The sequence below is a fragment of the Lepidochelys olivacea genome, assembly GCF_965140295.1.
Source record: "Lepidochelys olivacea isolate rLepOli2 genome assembly, chromosome: 10".
NCBI classification, from domain to species: Eukaryota; Metazoa; Chordata; order Testudines; family Cheloniidae; genus Lepidochelys; species Lepidochelys olivacea.
This window is the reverse complement of record NC_140420.1, coordinates 70501732-70519996: the sequence shown is the minus strand read 5'-3', so window position 1 is coordinate 70519996 and position 18265 is coordinate 70501732. Positions and strand designations below refer to the sequence as shown.

General features: G+C 45.3%; 1 protein-coding gene across 2 annotated transcripts in view; it reads left to right on the top strand.

Annotated features, from left to right (window-relative positions):
• The first annotated feature begins 4802 nt into the window (after positions 1 to 4802).
• ABHD2 (abhydrolase domain containing 2, acylglycerol lipase) overlaps positions 4803 to 18265 on the top strand; it is a 60236-nt gene continuing 46773 nt past the window's right edge. Inside the window, exons 1-3 of one of the 2 annotated variants that reach the window (XM_084640603.1) lie at positions 4814 to 4911; positions 6914 to 7044; positions 15873 to 15965. The gene's annotated coding sequence lies outside the window, so the exon portion shown is untranslated. Of the gene's footprint in view, positions 4912 to 6913; positions 7045 to 15872; positions 15966 to 18265 lie in introns of both variants that reach the window. The other variant, XM_084640602.1, reaches the window with a different exon arrangement.

Here is an 18265-nt window from a genome sequence, read left to right as displayed (position 1 = left end):
GTCCAGTAAAAGATATCACCTCACCTACCTTGTCTCTCTGGTATCCTGGGACTGACATAGCTACAATTACATGGCATTTAACCACCATTTTTTTCAGCGTGTAGGTAGATGCTTAAGAGAAGATGATAGGGACCCCAGAGACCACAGATCAATGGCTGATTTTCCAGAGTAAGTAGTGCAGGATTGGACTGTTAGCAAGGAATCCAGAGCTCATCACTGGCAAGGAGAAACCTCAGAGCCATAGTTAGGACTGTGGTTGGTTTTATGCTGAATTTTTTTCAATTGAGCAATTCCCTTTTTATCTGGTTCCAGAGCTATCTTCTTCAGGATGAGTCAGTTCTTACGAGTTAGTCATCCCTCCAGATACACACATCTTCGGAAAATTTGACTTGTTTCTTGAGCTTACTCTATGTGGGGAGTTTAAACTGTAAGTAAACAAAGGAAGAAAAATGTCTGAAATCAGGATTTTTTTCTAACTAATTTTGTAAAGTGACCATGATATTAACATAGCTGGAAGCAGAGGCTGTTAGGAATCTAATATTGTCATGCAATGGGGCCCTTTTGTGATGTTATAATCAGAAAAGTGGCATTGTAAACTTCATATTGTGGGCTCTTTATTTGTTTTCTCCCCTTGGCTTCCTGATCCTGTGGGCTCCCTTTATCTATCAAAAGCAGATTTTGCTAACAAGTTCCACCTGGCATCAGAAAACAAGGTCTCTTTCTGCCTCCTGTGTCATTGCCAGGGATAAAGATCCTACAGTCAGAACTCAGCTGTCAATTCTGTTGGTGATGCCTGAGACAGAATAGATCCCAGGTTGTTGTCCCATAGCTAGACTTTCAGTGCTACCAAGAGTAGACATTTGTGTGACAGTAATACAGTGAGTAGGTATGACTCACTTGTGAGAATACATGACTCAAAGACACATACAGGGACTGGTGCGTTGAATAAGCAGATGCCATTTTGACAGTCTCTATTCTGCCTACAGTACACTCAATCTCATTTTATGGGCTAGTAATATATAGCATTTACAACTTGTCTAGGGAATGTATATATCTAGTTTAAACCACACTGCAAACATTAATAAACCAATCCACTCTCACATCCCCCCAAATTAGTAAATTTTATCCTTGCTTTAAAGCTGGGGAAATTGAGACATAAGGGCTCTGCGGCTACATGAGTGACTTTCAGAAAATCCTCCATCTATTGCATCCCCATAGGTCGGGGTTGCCAACCTGCGGCTCCGGAGCTGCATGCGGCTCTTCAGAAGTCAATATGCGACTCCTTGTATAGGCACTGACTCTGGGGCTGGAGCTACCGGCCCCAACTTTCCAATGTGCTGGGGGGATGCTCACTGCTCAAGCCCTGGCTCTGCCACAGGCCCTGTCCCTACTTCACCCCTTCCCCCAAGGTCCCTGCTCCTTCCTGCCCCCTTCCCTGAGCCTGCCATGCCTTCGCTCCTCCCTCTCCCCCCAGAGTATCCCGCATGCCGCAGAAGGCATGGGGAAGAAGGGGGAGGCACTGATCAGCAGGGCTGTTGGCAGGCAGGGGGGAGCTGATGGGGGGGCTGCTGATGTATTACTGTGGCTCTCTGGAAATGTACAAAGGTAAATTCTGGCTCCTTCTCAGGCGCAGGTTGGCCACCCCTGCCATAGGTGGCAGCAACATTAGGAGCATTAATGTAGACATGCTGCCAGTCATATGATCACACTGGTTAAAATGCAAAGCCAGCAACAGTCAGTGTCTTATCTACACTGGGTACACTCACTTACTTCCACTGGTGGGATTGTACTCATGCTAGAACAGTGGTGAGTACAATTTGCCTAAAGTGTAAGGGGCTGTAAAAATGGGGGGGGGGGGAGAGCTCCCTTTTGTGGATACTCAGCCAGCCAGTTAGGGATAAAATTCCTTAGTAGCTGTTCTCTACTTGCTTTACCTGTAAAGGGTTAACAAGCCCACAGGTAAAAGGAAAGGAGTGGGCACCTGACCAAAAGAGCCAATAGGAGGGCTAGAGGTTTTTTAAATATGGGGAGGGAAGGGAAGCTTCCTATTGTCTGTGTGGTGTTCTTCTCTGGGGACGAGGGGAACCGAGAGCAGATGTGCTATAAGAAGCTAAGCCAGGTATGATCCTAGATCATAAGATCGTACCTAGAACTACTTATTTGAAACCCCCAAATTTGTAGGTAGATAAGAAATCTTTGTAAAGACGTGATTAGGGTTATTTCTTATTGGCTTGTGGACTCCTCTCTTCTAACCCCAAATGTTTTTGTTTTGCTTGTAACCTTTAAGCTGAACCTCAAGAGAGCTATCCTGATGCTTTAATTTTTGTAATTGTTGTTTTAAGATCTAGCAAAAAGCCTAAGTTCCAAATGTATTTCCTTTTCGGGTTTAATAAAAATTACCTTTTTTAGAACAGGATTGGATTTTTGTGTCCGAAGAGGTTTGTGCACTTTAATTAGCTGGTGGCAACAGCTAATTTCCTTCTTTCTCAGCTCTCCCCCGGAGGGGGTGAAAGGACTTGAGGGTACCCCACAGGAAGGAATTCTTAAGTATGCCTTTTGGAGTCCCAAGGGGTTTGCATTTGGGTGGTGGCAGCATTTACCAAGCCAAGGTTTGAGGAAAAACTTCCAAGATTACAGCTTAATACAAGCCTGGAGTAGCAAGTATTAATTTTTAAAATCCTTGAGGGCCCCCACCTTCTGCACTTGAAGTGCCAGCGTGGGGAATCAGCCTTGACAGGGGCACTGCTCAAATCTACTTAGACTTGAATAGTCTTAACATTACAATTCAGATGTAACATTGCATTCAATTCAGATGTAAACTAAAAGATTCATTATCAGACAAGAACTGAATTCATTGCTCTGTTTCTCCAAAGCAGCTCATTGGAAGAACTTGTGCCCCAAAAGAACAGGATCAAAAGCGAGATACGCATTCTGTTCCCTAGCTGCCACTGACTCCCTGGTTGAGTTAGGCAAGTCACTTTGCCTGTCTGTGCCTCAGTTTCCCTCTCTGTGGATGGGGGACAACAATCATGACCATCTCCTGTAGGTAGCATGAGGATTAATCAGTGTTTCCAGAGGCCTGCATCCACAAAGGCATTTAGGCTTCCAATTTCCACTGAAATCAGTTGAAGTTAGGAAATTAAATACCTCTGAGGATCTGAGCCAGAGAGCTTTGTGATCTTCAGATGAAGATAGCTTTGGAAATACAAAGCATTATTATTATTTAGTTTAAAAAATAGTATCAGAGGGAGAGAGCAATGAGAGGCACAGGCCAAGGAGGAAAAAAAGCTGAACTGAGCTGGAGGGTCACTACGAAGAGGAAATGCCCAGGGAGGGAGGCTGTTCTGAACTTTCAGAGCTGCAGAAGGAGAAATGATCCTCACCTCATTCCCAGCTCCCTTCTGAGCTGTTTGTTGTTATGGTTCTCATTTGGAATCATTTTGGTCTGGGATGACGAGTGTTACATAGTAAGTTCTGGGATTCACAGACAGGAATACAGGATGCCTGTTTTGGGGAGCCTGTAGCTTGTCTCCTCTAAGCACAGAGAATAAAAGTACCTCTGCCAAGTGCATCTGGATTCTGCTCACAGTAGCCACTTCCCTCACGGGAAGACCTGTGCAGGCTCACGTGTCTCTTCATTGGGATGAATAATCAAGCTGCTTGTCACTCACTGCTCTTTTCCCCACCTCACCCTGCAGCACAGGGACTCTCTGTGCACGGAGGGGAGGAGACTGACTCCCATTGGACAGAAGCCTTTCCCGCAGCACATGAGCTGCCACCTGCAAGAACTGAGCAGCTGCACTTAAAGGGGCAGAGCACAAACTGACCCGGGGAAACCCAATGTTCTAAGACATTGAAGAGGGGCCCGAGGGGAAAGTCCATGCTGATTCCTGAACCAAGCCCCTTGTCTGGGACCCCTCAGACTGAAGTCCAATGCTAAACTCTGCAGACTAATGGGCTGACAGCAAACTGTTGTACTCTACTGGGACCCTGCAATCCAAAAGCTGATAGTAAACCAGGGCTCTTATCTGCAGGCTAAGGGCCTGATGCCAAAGCAGGATCCCTACATGGGATTGAGTGGGGTAAAGCATTGCCCCTCCATCATGACAGAGGGTGACCAGGCCAAAGCTGAACGGGTGGCATGGTGACCTGTTGCCTGGTCTGGCAGCACCACTCAGATCCGACAGGGCGGCTGTGCCGTCAGGAAGTGTAGCCAGACCACACGTGAGCGGTGCTGCGATCCCTCGCACCAAGTCGCCATGCCCAGAGCGGGAGGCTGGGCCCAGCTCTGCAGGACCGGGGGCGAGCGTGGGATGGGCTCGCTCTCCAGCCTCCACCCTGGGCCTCCCATCTGCAGCAGGCCCCTAAGCCAAAGGGGAAACCCTGGATTTAGGGTCAGACTAAGGGCCTGGCACTGAGCTGGGGCCCTCATGGGGGCTGGGCAGGCTGCAGAGCAGTGGGGAGCCAGGCCCCTGGGCTCTCAGCAGCCAGGTGCATGGGGCCTGGCAGGGGGCAGCCCCGCCCGCAGAAAAGCCAGGGCGTGCCAAGTGACTCAAGAAGAGACCAGCTCCCCTGGCCTCTGCCCCTCCCTCTCGCCACGCACCCCGTCATAAAGCCACTGGCAGTCACCGCCCACCCCTGACTGACAGGGACTGAAAGCCAATGGAAGCCAAGGATCCCGCGCTACTGAGCCACAAGCTGAGCAGCTACAGGGTGCGAGCGTTTCCCCACCCCCACGCCGGCCCACTGGCCAACCTGAAGCCGCTTTGAGGGGAGAGTGGCGTGGCCAGTCCCCAATCGAATTGCACGGGAGGTTGCTAAGGGGTAGTTGGTAGCAGGGCCGGCTCGGCTGCGCATCGATGGGAACTGGTGCCGGAAGAGTCGAGAACAGCGACCGGGCTGGGCCTACAGGTGAGGCGGGCAGGGGCGGAGACCCACCCCAAACAGCCCGGGGGCAGGGCGGGGAGATGGGTAGCGATCGGTTGCTCTCCCTTCTTCCCGCCCCCCCCCGCCGCCGCCGTCTCGTGAGGGGAGTGGGCGCCGGGCAGGGACCGAGTGTCCCCCACCCCACACCCACGGGCGGGAGAAGAGCCGGGCAGGGATCCAGTGTCCGCCCCCCTCACCCCGGCCCCGCATCCATGGGGGAGGGGAAGAGCCGGGCAGGGATCGAGCCCCTCCCCCGGTTCCATGATGCGGGGGAAGAGCTGGGCATGGGTCGAGTGTCGTTCCCCCTCCCCCATGATGGGGGGGGGGGGAGAGCTGCGCAGGGACTGAGGTCCCCACTCCACATCCGTCTACTGGTGGGGAGCCAGGCAGGGATATGGTGTTTTTCTCATCCCTCCTTGCATCCATCTGTGGGGTGGGGGACCTGGGCAGGAATCAAGGACCATCTTCTTTCTCCCCCATCCGTTTTGCCCTCTCCTTACCCTATGGATGATAAGCCCTTCCCTCCCACATCAGAGAAAGGGTACCCTCATTGCACACATTGACTGGTGCTCTGTGCAGCCCAGTTCAAAATTACCCCAATGTCACAGGCTTTCACCTGTATTTTACAGAGCCCATGCCTCATGTGGGTGCATCTGACCTCCAGAATGTTCTCTGGCATTCATTATCTGCTTTCTCCCTTTCTTAACATGCTCTTCCTCCCCCATCCCCACGACAAAAAATTCTCACCCTTCCTGAGGCTTTACGCGCTTTGGATATTTGCAACCTGTTCTCATGTCTTGCCCTCTTCCCTTCCCCTGTTTCCATTTAGCTATGCTGTTTAGTTCTTTCTTTGTAGTTCAATCCCCCCAGTTTATGAGCACTTTTATTACTTCTGTTCATCAGCATCTGTCTGTGCAGTCTACCAGGTGCAATTATTTCAGTTCTATATAAAGGGACAGTTGCCTCCGAGTTTGGTGATCAGATGCCTCTGTATGTGCAGTCCAAAATTGCATTAGTCTCTATTGCACCCATATCACATTGCAAACTCATGTCTCGTTTGGTGTCCACTGTCACCCCTAAGTCTCCTTCAGCTGTTCCTACTTTCCAAGTGTCACCTTCCCATTAGAGAAAAAGGATTATTTGCCTTAGTCTATAAATTATACCTATCTAAGTTGTATTTCCATTTTCCTGCTTATTCCGTTAATCTCTTGTTTTCCTTGTATTATTACTTTGTTCTCACTGGTGTCTGAAGTACCCTTCTAATTTGGGATCAGCAAATTTAATAAGCCATAATCTGTCTTTCCATGTCATTTAATAAAGATCCTAAATAAAAATGTGCATAATATGAAATGCTGCACCCCTCCCATCCTCCTGTCCCCAATAATATTTGGCATTGTTATATCACCTCCTCATCCAGGGATCTCAAAGTGCTCTGCAAAGGTGGGGTAGTTTTGCTATCTGCATTTTACAGCTTGGAAACTGAGACATAGAGGTGAAATGACTTGGGTTGCAAGTTGGTGGTGGTAGACCTGGGAACTAAAACTCAGGTCTCACTTCAGTCTGTTATTCTATCTACTGGATACCTTTCCCTCTGCTACCTCCTTCCCTGGCCAACTCCTAGCACCTGATATATTTTTGAGGCAAGGTGGGTGAGGTAATGTCTTTGATTATGCACTGAATGAGGTACACCACGTGTTGTGGTAGGCATGGGTAAATTGTGGTGTGTGTGGGGGTTCTTCTTTAAGTTCTTTATTGTAGGGGGTATCAGAGTTGTCAGTTGGTCTCATTCACATAGTCACCACAGTTGAGGATTACGATGGCACCCTCTCTTTCTGCTGATTTGATCACTAGCTAGTGGTTAGATTTCAGGGACTATATAGCAATTTTCTTGGCAGTTTAGAGATTATGATGTTTTTAAGGACTTCACAGTCAATTTGGGGGGGGTCCAATACAAGATATTACCTCACCAACCTTGTCTCTCTAATAGCCTTGGGCCCGCACTGCCATATTTCTGGCATTCTGTAACCAACTCTAGATGTCCTTTGACTACCACTTGCGGTCTGTTCAGTTCTCAGTCTGAGAGACAGTGCTCTATCTGAGTCGGTTTGGGTTTTCCAGGTAAGATTTCATGTTTTACACTGTCAAATATTGTACTGCCGTTCATGTGTTACAACTGTTATATTTCTTTCATCAACTGATGTAACTTATTTTTTTAAAAGCTCTTCCTTGTCTGTAGTGACTAGTTCTTTATTAAACAAACAGCTATACATACATAGTTCCCGGTTTCTTTAACCTCTAGATAACTACTTGTTTTGGTTTTGATTGAAGTTATAGTTGTCCTATTGTCATGGTAAGTACCAGGATTGCTATTTCTTCTTTTTTTTTTTTAAATATATAAAAGATGACTGCCATGCTTCCTTTCTCTCACGACTGCTGGTCTAGAAATGCCTGTGAGCCGGGCTTATTAATCGAATCAACTGACTGGTACAAAGTGTTCAGTTTTTCATTTTATTCCTTTTTAACAATAGCTGTTTTATTAAGCTAAATAGCTGTTACTGCTTAATTGTCGTAACTCAGTTTCATTGAGATGGGCTGTAAAAAGGAGCTCAGCCATTTTAGAATTCTCACTGTACTCTTCCTCATTTTATTAGACCTACTTTCTTTTGTATTTGGTTGCCACTTCTAACAACTGGACTTTGGCTAGACCTACATTCTGCACGGTTTTTTGTTTGTTTGGTTTTTTTGGTCCCCTTCTCTCCATATTTTTTTTTTTTTTTCCCTTTGCCAAACCTTAACTCCTGTCAGCATAGGTACTCCACCTCTCTGAGTGGCAATAGCTAACGGGAGAAGCTCTCCTGTCAGTATAGGAGGTACTGCACTGGGGGTAGGTCGGTATAACTATGTTGCTTAGAGATGTGGATTTTCCACACCCCTGAGAGACATAGTTATGCTGAAATAAGTTGTCATGTAGACTGAGTCTCAGTGGGGGATGGAAGTTGACCCAGGCTTTACTGGTGCTGGAGAGGGATAAGCTCTCCCTGTTTCCCCTGGGCATGGAGTAGCTTCTTACAGGAAGGGCTGTGGCTGTATATCCCTTCTGTCACCATCCCCCACTGTAAAACACAGCTTCTTCTGGATGGAGCTTTGGCTTTTGAGTAAACTTTTTCTAACCCTCTTTTTCTCTTCAGGTCTGGGCTTCCTATTTAGTGAGCTAATCCAAGATGCTATCAGGTTAGCATTGCTATAAAGCATCCATAGGTGCGAGAAACACTTGTGTGACATGTAAAGACGCACCCTCGAAGATGCTTCCCTATCCTGAAGGGCACACCATCTAAAATATCAACACTGTTGTGGGTGGAGGTAATCGTTGAGGTGGATGAAGTGATGAAGGAATAACCAGAAAAACACTCTGGATTTGCTTGGCAGGTACAAGTCAAGTTGGTTCCAAGTTGTAGAAAAGATGGGGTTTAGGTGTCTGGCCCTCAGGTGCGGTGGAGACAGCTGTGAACAAAGCAGTTAGAAATTAGTAAGTACAAAATCAGTTCCTCTCTGGATTGGGATTTGTAGCATCCATTGGCTACCTGGGCTGCTTTGTATTTAACAATTGTAAGTAAAAAGTTTGCTAATTGCAGTAATGACTCCCTTGGCCTTTCTGTTCCCCTTTTGTGTTTACAAAAGATTGCCAATTAATTTTAGTGGTGGCATTAGGATTTTATAATAAACACTTTCAGTGGCCTGTAATACTGCCAGTAATACTTACCCAGGATATATCTTGACATACAAGGTCTCAGCCTGGGCACAAACTAGCTTTTAACCAAATTTTGCTTTAGGTGGCAGGTCTAGTGATTTCACCTGCTCATGTGCCAATATGTTGTATGGAATATTAAGGTTTTCTGAAGTTCTGTTAGTGTTTTAGAGTTATTTTCAGTTATTGTTTTGGATTTGTTCTAAAGATTATTCAGCATTACATAAAAGTTAAAATAAACCTCACCTGCTGCTGTTAGTCTAAAATATGCATTAACTGTTTTAATATCTCCAAACGTTTGAAATCTGATCATCTGCACAAACAAACATTCCCCACTCTTTCTTTAAAAGCCAAATCTGGTTAAAGGTTCATCTGATGGATAAGTTAATCGTGTATTTAAAAGGGTTGATGAACTTCAGTACCAGACAACCAATTTCAATGTCAACATGCAAGGAGGGAAACAGCCGTTTAAACTAAGCTCTTTGCTTTATTAAAAAAAAAAAAAGCAGCCACCGTTGTCGCTGGTACATCTCCAGGGGTAGCAATGATGGGAATGCTAATGGAAAGAGGGGTGCAGGCAGTTGGCAGCATTTTAAGCACAATTTAACACTACCCAAAGGACTTCTGTACAACATGGTGCTTACAATTCTGGTACTTGCTCCAGGGTAGCACTCCCATTGCTAACATAAATTCAGTGCTGCTAGTGCTAGCAGCCGTGGTAGGAAACAAACCCAATATGTCCTATGGTAGAGAAGGCTGTGTTTTTCCCCTGTGTCATTGCATACATGCAACAGTAGAACAGCTGCCTGGTACTGAAGTTGCATCACACCATTAAGATATTTCTGTTTCAGCATCTGCATCACTTCAGTTAAACAGCATGAAAATAGGTAGTCAGAAGTGGAATCGCGGGGAGATCTGTCCAGGGCATTGGCATTCTTTGTTACTTTAGATTGAGCTCTCAGGAATGCTAGCCTCTTCAATAATGTCTCTTTAAAAGAGCTTTTGTTGTCACTTAAATAAGGTGTTTTTACATCTTTCAGATTTGTAAGACTGAGGAAAATTAAATCTAACCAATGTATCGCAATTTCAGTTGTTTGCTTTTTACAGTTTCAGGTTGTCTGCTCAAAAAATCCCAATAATCTTTAATAGCTGGAATCTAGATGATTTCACTTTCTGCTTCTAAAGCATTAGCTCAGTACAGCAGATTCAGATGCAATCTTTCCACGGGAATAAATTCCAAACACATTTGTGTGTACTGGAAGTAAAAATAAACATGGAAGCATTCTTAGAATTGTGACAAAGCTCTGCCTTAAAAAAACTAATTTGGGGGTTGAGCTTGCACCATATAATGTCTATGGAAGGCATTATGTGTGTCAAAATAACTAAATGTAATGCACACCAGTACACTGAGAGTGCAAACTGTTTAATTCTAATGTATACTTAATCTACAATCATAAGCTACATACTGGATGTGTGCTAAACCTCACATGTTGTATAGTACCAGCTGATGCCTCTGACCTGGCTGGAGTCTGGGGTCCCCTGGCAATATGGTATGAATGTGCCCTTCTGTAGGCAAATTGTGGCAAGAATTGGTTGGGTCATGGGATGTGGCAGTGATATTTATCCTTTGATTCATACGTAGTAGGGACAGGGTTTCAGGTTCTGCCTGGCAAGGAAAGCCATTTTAATGAACCAGAAATGCAGAGTTTAGACTTATTAAATTTGTATTGTGGTATGACCTGGTAATCCTAGTCAGAATCCCATTTTTCTAGTTGCTGTTCAGACATGCATTAATATCTGAAGTGCATATACTGTGAGAAATATGCATGATTAGTTAGGCAGAACTAAGTTAAAAGTATTAAAGTGAACTAATTTTGGGGAGGAAAATAGGCACCTAAGAACCTTTCCAGGTTACAGTACTCACTGAGTTTCACTGGGAGTTTGGCATCTCACTGCCCTTTGTGCCTTTGCAAAGATTTTTTGGGGGGGAATGAGAGGGGTGTGGAGGGTGACATTTTCTAGAAACCCAAAGATCAATGGATGGAGCTCTCGACTGAGTTGAAGGCTTTACATATCTTGCATTCCTGGTCAGTCCTCACCAGAAGCTAAGAATTGCATGTGCCAGAAGCATTCTGTGTACTGTTCTTAACTAGCTGACTATGTGTTGGGCTTCTTTAAAGTGGTCCTTGTACTTCTGCTCCTCTCAGTCTTGAAATGATGTTGCCTTGTTTTTAGTTTTTGAATTTATGAATGTAAAACTTAAAATTAAAGAGCTCCCCTAGACTCGTGCTACTAGTTTTCATTGGCTGCAAACATGCTTTGTGTGAAGGGCTCTCTGCAAGATTCCTCTTCTCATGCATGGTCCCAGAAAATGGAATTCTCTGAGCACTATTGCTGCTTGAACATTTCCTGCAAGTGCTGGGAGACTGCACAGATAACCCCGTGGGGCTTCACCGGGAGATACTGTTCCCTCTAATGTTGACTGTGTAGGTATTTTTCTCTAAATATATTTTGAGGCTGGTCAGTTTGCATAGTGCTTTTGGACTTTGTCTTTTGTTTACTTTGCAGAGGAAGCTCTGGTGAGTGCTCAGCCCTGGGTGGGATGAAGTGTATCTTATCACTCAGCTGCAACTCCTACAGCTGACCAAAGAGCATCTGCAATATGCTCTGTTTCCTGTCTTCTTGGCTGAAAACAGTTCTGATGTGGGGACTTTGACAGTGCAGAGAAGGGAATCCTCAGGCTCCCTACCAGGGAAAGGGCTCAATATACATAAGGCTTGGACAGTAGGACTGTGCTTTTTTAAAAATACTGTGAGGGAACCTAACAGGCCTCCTAGATAGTTACACAGGTCCTGTTTAATAGGCCTAAAAGATCAGATTATAACTTCCGTGTTGCTTCGTGTAGCCATGACTTGATGCCAGCAGCATCCTGCCCAGGTCTTTAATGAAGTAGCATTGCACTGAAGAGACTGACTGTGCAGTAATGGAGTGCTGTTGTAAGGTGCTCTGAGATTTGTGTATTTCCCTTGTGCTTAGTGTAACTCTCTCTCCAGTGGGTAGCATGTTAGATAAATAACTTGCTACACAGTATTACACACCTGTTGGAGGAAGGATTGGTCAGTACTTTATCCACATAAATTATTTGGAGACCTATAAGGTTGCCTGGGTTTTTTGTTTGTTTTGTTTTCTGTTTAGGCAAGTTATCTATCATAACTCATGAAGTATCTATGTTGCAGTTACCCTACAAAACAAGGACAAATATTGGTTCATTCTTTGGGGTTCCAGCACATAAGGGATTCTCTACTTATTTCAGTGTTGCCAATTAAATGGGGCAGGGGTCTTGGTTCTGCTTTAATCTGATGAATCAAACAACCTGCTATTACCTTGAAGCAGAGTAACAGACTCATATCTTCTGATCCATGCATAAAGGACTTCAGCAACATCTCCCATGTGACATATCACCTGCACATCATAGATCTTGTTTCCAAACCTAATCATAGTTTTAGATAAGATAGCTCTCCGTATTCTGTGATGTGGTCAGGCTGATACACCCTAATGCAGCAAAATGCATTATGATGGTTCTATACCTAGCCTTGATAAAGGGTACTCTCAAGAAAGAATGAATGTATTTCTGAATGCAGTCTGCTTATAGGCACTAGCTTGGTTTGCCTGGTTCCCTGCTATTTCATAAGCATGTTTGTATTTTGAGTTGTGGGAGCAAACATAGGGAAGGCTGGGAGTGTGCTTGAGTACAGGCGAGTTTCTTTGCTTTGTAAGATAAAGAGTCAGTTGGATGCACCTTATCAAGGCAATAGCAGAGCCCTAACGGTTTTATATCCGTGTACATCTGATCTGTACACCCTGTGGTTAAATGTACTGAAATTGCCATATTTCTTTTTGACAAGCAGGAATCTGCGAGTTTCCTTTGTGGAAAGTTAATTGGAGCAGCAGTTAATATTATAGAGAATCTGTCAAATGGGTTGTGAAAACTCCAGATTTGGAACAAGGAAGACAAAATGCAAGAGCTACCTGTGATGTGTTATATCTAAAATGGTTCTGTTGAAACATGCTGCTAAGGAGAATCAAAGCAGTTTCTTTTGGGAGAAGGGAAGAAAGATTCAAGAGGCTCTGGCTGCAAACTAGATTTAAAGGGTCTCTGTTAGCAAGGCCAAAAGAGAGTCCCTACTTACAGAATTATCCAAGCAAAGTTTTCAAAAGTAAATTTGCTTAGAACGCTTAAGTGTATGGGCAAATCTCTTCAAAGTGCTTAGCTCCAAGAGTCGGTCTTTTGGATGCCAGCTGCTCTCCACAAAATCAGATGACTTACTGAACACCCCTGTCCATCTGGCCCCAGCTAGATGGTGCCTTGTGCAATGTAAACACTCTCCCAGAACCTTACAGCACCTCTACACTTTAAATATCTGGCTTGTGTGCTATGTAATGAAGAATTCAAAATCCACCAAAGGCACTAGCCAGGAAGTTTCTGTCAGAACGTGATATGAGCCAGATCCTCTGTTCTGAAGGCTGACTGACTGACCAAGCAAATCCCTCCCTTGAGCCCTGATTTTGGCACAAGCTATGAGTGGTCTTTCAGCACTGAACTGTGTGCTGCAACTTTGATTTGTTCAGTTTGCCCTCGTAGAGCTTGTCTGTACAAGCAGTTAATTCACTGCAAGCTGGGATTTGAATCTGTCCCGCAGTAGCCTGCCACTGTCTGTCTGTGGGGACCCTGCTGACGCACATTAACAGTTGCTTAATGTGCTCTGGGTGGTCTCATTTCCAAGAGGATTAGATTATCTTCACAGGTGCTAAATAAGGGGACCCTGAGTGCAGGGTTTGTCTGAGAACATGCTTCTTAGGACTTCCTGCCAAATGATCAGAAGTTCCTTAGGGTGTTCTTTCAGCTTTTGGCAGGTACCCTTTTTGTGGCATTGTCAATTGACTTGAATCTCTGAGGAAAAGGCAGAACAAAAAGTTCTTATTTGTGCTGATTGTGGATGCAAACGTTTCATGTAATTGCATAAAATTTGAAATAGCAGTTGGATAGCTTGCCATCCACATGTTACTGAGTCTGCAAGAAACAGATGTACAGTTTTATTCTTCTTGTATTTAATGCAATCCTTCGTACAGCTTGCTATTGAGATGTACGGTAACCTGTCAGTAAGAGCGGAATTTGTCCCTTGTGGAAATTACAGGTATTTGTATGCAGAAGACACCATTTAATGCATTACCAACACCGCTCCCTCCTCCCCCCCCCGCCACAAACCAAATCTATTCCTGACACATTAATTCTGTATGCATGAGCATGCCTGAACATAAGCAAACAGACTTTTAAAAACTAGTATTCCTGCTGTAACCTCCAATATTTAGTGCAGAGTGTGCAATTACCTTCAACTTTGTTTTACTCTCAATGGCATGTTTTCAATAACTGTCCTAATTCAGCAGTGCCTCCTGTGGGGAGGCCTGTTGACTTCTGCCCGTTTCTTTCTCACTGACTTCTGCTACTTTTTGCATGGCTTATCCTCATCTAAATTGTCTCAAAGACTTCTGTCCTATATTTGGTTTTTGTGGACTTATTTTTTAACAGAACCCCCTAGCATTTATAGTGCCTCCCTCTGACCTATGTACAGCAGTATGTCACACTCAGCTTGGTGTGACATACTGCTGTACGTAGGTCAGAGGGAGGCACTTAGACAGTCTTAACTGCTGCGCTAGCATAACATTTGACTTTGTGAAAACACGGTCAGGATGACACAATCCTGTCCACATAATTCCTAGACTATTTTTAAGGCCAGAAGGGACCATATAGTCTATTATGAGCATATAGTCTGACCACCTGCATAATAGAGACCATAGAATTTCACTCATTAACTACTGCATCAAGCCCATAATTGCTGGTTGAGCTACAGCACATCTTTTAGAAAGACATCTAGTCTATTTGAAGACCTCAAATGATGGAGAAACCATCATAATCATTTGATATGTGGCTCCCCGCAACCTTGTTTTAATGGAAATGTGGGTTAAAACATTAAAAAATGTCACCACCTTAAACTTCCCTGGACTTACTTTCATCCCTCTTGTTTCTTACACTGTAAATATAGTTCTAGTGACATCTTATGGCTTCTAACATGCCAACTTGTCAACAGTTGGTCAAAAGTACACTGAAGTTCCTTTGAGAGCACACAAATTTAAGAGCTTTCCTGTAAAGACAGTTAAATATCATTGGTTGGACCCAGTGCAGGAGAGCCTGGCTGATGGAATGTTCTCTAAAATAATACATGCAGAGCTGCTGAGTGGGTCATGGAGGGTGGAAGACAGAGGTGTGATTATCTTCTCCAGAAGCTTGGATTCCAGATTGGTGTATATAGGGGATCGGAAGAGCTAATCGTGAAGTATAAGTGACTGGCCTCTGAAGCTATATCCTTTTCACTTGCCTTAATGCGGTGTCATGACATACCGGATTTTGCCATGAGTGTTGGCACACGTGTATACTAGTGTTAATTAAATAGGCATGTCTGGACCTCCTGATTGCTGTCACAATCTTGCTGAAGAGTGATATGCTGTAAATTGTGATACCAAAAGTGTGGAAGCCAAACAGAGTTTGTAAATGAGCTTCCATCTGTTAAAGTAAGAGTTCTCTTGGCTAAGCCTGTGTTAAAGCAATGGAAAGAATTTTTTCAGTTTGACAGCTTAGCAATTCCACAATGCTGGTGCTGTACAGTCTACAGAAAGCTGAGAAGAGGCCTGGTAGACCCTTGCAATGGCAGGAAATCCTGGCAGCTGTGTATGATCCCTGCACAGTACCACTTCTCATGTCCTGTCTTTTCAAATACAAGTCAGCCTTGCACTTGAGAGGTGCTTCTCACTTCCAGCATGTGTGAATTTACAGGATGCTGCAATGAAAGTGGGATCTGTCTTTTGCCGTGAAAATACTTACGTTGTGCAGTTCAAGGATTGCTACACAGGGTAGGTCAACTAGAGTAATCTGTGTTTGAAAAAAGGCTTCCATGAAGCAGATGTATCAAAGAGTACACTGTGTCACCATGACTTTCATACACAAGTTAATTACCATTATCTTTTTGCCTTGCAGACATTCTTGTCTGCAGTGGGACCTCTACACAGTAATTTGTGTTCTTTCTGTTAGGCTGCATATCTCTCTACTGGAAGTGGTGGTAATGTGATCTTTGTGGTTTTATTTTAGGGTAATTCTACTAGAACGTCGGTCTGAACAGTAAAACTCTGCTCCTTTGAGGACTGCCTGAATACTTCTAGCTCTGAAGACCAAGCAACACTGGTAAATATTTCTCTCATTTATTTGCATGAATTAATATTTGGCATGGGGAGAGAAGGGCTAAGGAAAAATTGCCCGCTTAGCTCTGGCTCTGCTTAAATAGATTCCTTTACCAGAACAGTAGCTAGCTGAAGACCTAGTATCAAGGTCCCTTCTAGTTCTGCATTTCTGTGATTTGTACATAGAGGCTGACTGTTGCATGTCTGCTTCTGGAGCAGAGGCTAGGCCAAAGTTGAAGACTCTCATAGTTTGTCATATACAGAGGGATGAAGGTGAGAGGTTTATTGCAGGAGTGGGTGGGTGAGATTCTGTGGCCTGCATTGTGCAGGAGGTCAGACTAGGTCATAATGGTCCCTTCTGACCTTAATATCTATGACTCTATAAGTGTGTGAGATCCATGTGTTTCTTTGCATAATCTTGTCTCTAAGGAGTTAGTGTAGGGCTTGGGTTTTTAATCCCAATCTTGTCTCTTGGTTGCAGAACTACAGTAAGCCTAAGTGGAAAAATAACAAACTCAGTTGGCATTTGATACCCAGATAGGATATTTGATACTATGAGGGGCAGATTATCCCATATCTGCCCACTGCATGGTTTCTGGCATCTCCTCCAAAGCCTGTGGTGTTGGCTAGCTCAGTGGTTTGAGCTTTGGCCTGCTAAACCCAGGGTTGTGAGTTCAGTCCTTGAGGGGGCCATTTAGGGGTATGGGGCAAAAATTGGGGATTGGTCCTGCTTTGAGCAGGGGGTTGGACTAGATGACCTCCTGAGGTCCCTTCCAACCCTGATATTCTATGATTATCCACTGTCAGGTTACTGGATTTGATGGAACTCTGGTCTGATCCATTCTGGCAATCCTTGTGTTCCTGGGCAACAATAAGTTAAGGCTGTGAGTTTGTCTCAGAGGTCTCGGAAGTCATGGATTCTGTGACTTTCCAGGACCTCTGTGACTTCTCCAGTGGCTGCTGCTGGGGCAGTCTTGGGCCACCATGCCTCCCTTTCCCCCCCAACTCCCAGAGCAGCAGGAGTTTGGGTGTGGGTGGGGGCTCAGAGCTAGGCAAAGGGGTTGGGGCACAGGAGGGGGGTGAGGGCTCTGGGCGGTGCTTACCTCGGGGGGGGGGCTCCCCAGAGGCGGCAACATGTCCCTCAGCTCATAGGTGTAGGCATGGCCAGGCAGCTCCCCATGCTGCCTTTGCCCACAGGCCCCATCCCCGCAGCTCCCATTGGCCATGGTTTCTGGCCAGTGGGAGCTGCGGAGTCGGCGCTTGGGATGAAGGCAGCACACGGAGCCCTCTGGCCACGCCTCTTCCCACCCCCACCACACCTCCCGAGCACTCAAGATTTAGTCAGGGATTTACAGTAAATTCCATGGACAGGTCATAGGCTTTGAATTTTTGTTTACTGCCCATGACCTGTCCATAAATTCTACTAAAAATACCCGTGACTAAAATATAGCCTTAATGATAAGGAGGATTCAGATAACATGATTGTTTACTTTAACCTATCATGTAGTTCAGTGTGAGGAGTTCACTTTGACGCTATTTCATGGTAGCGTCATCATGTCAAACTTGTCTCTAAATCCACTGACCCACACTGCTCCTCCGGGGGGGTTCAGTATTTCTAAAGAATAGGTATCCCGTTACCAAACACACATTCCGGTGTCCTTATCTTCAAGCAATCTGAAGGATTTAGACTGTCCCTGAGTCCACTCGCTTCTAGGGCGCATCCTTCTGGCCGTGTCTGGGGATTAGCTCCACTCTGGTCCAACACTCCTTTCTGCAGTTTGCTACATGCCCTGCTGCTCGCTCTCTCTCACGCTCTCTGACTTGGGTGCTGCGTGTTTGTGGCTTGGTCCTCCGACCAGGTCACTGTGCGTTTTTTCCCTTCTGGGATATCAGTCTTTCCATAGTAAGGGTCCCAGGCAGTCTTCTCATTCGCTGCCCAGCTGGTACCACTTCCCCAGTGACTGGTAGGCAAACCCAGGCCTTCCTTCTACTCCTGGTTCCAGCTCAGGGACCCTCTAATCAGCAGCCAAGGTCTGCACCATCCTAAACCTTGCTGCCTTTTCCTGAGCCTTTCCTACACCTTCTGGTTTCCCTCTGGGTTTGTCAGCCCAAACTCTATCCTCCCAAGGAGTGACTGCAGATCAGGGGTGCCGGAACAAAGGGGGTCAGAGGACCATGGTCCCATCACTTTTAAAAGTAGGAGGGCTATGCCCTCACACTTTTTACCAGCCATAAGGGGTGGTGGAGGAGAAGGTGGAATAGAGCGAGCAGAGAAGGGGCCTTGCGGGAAGGGGTGACATGGGA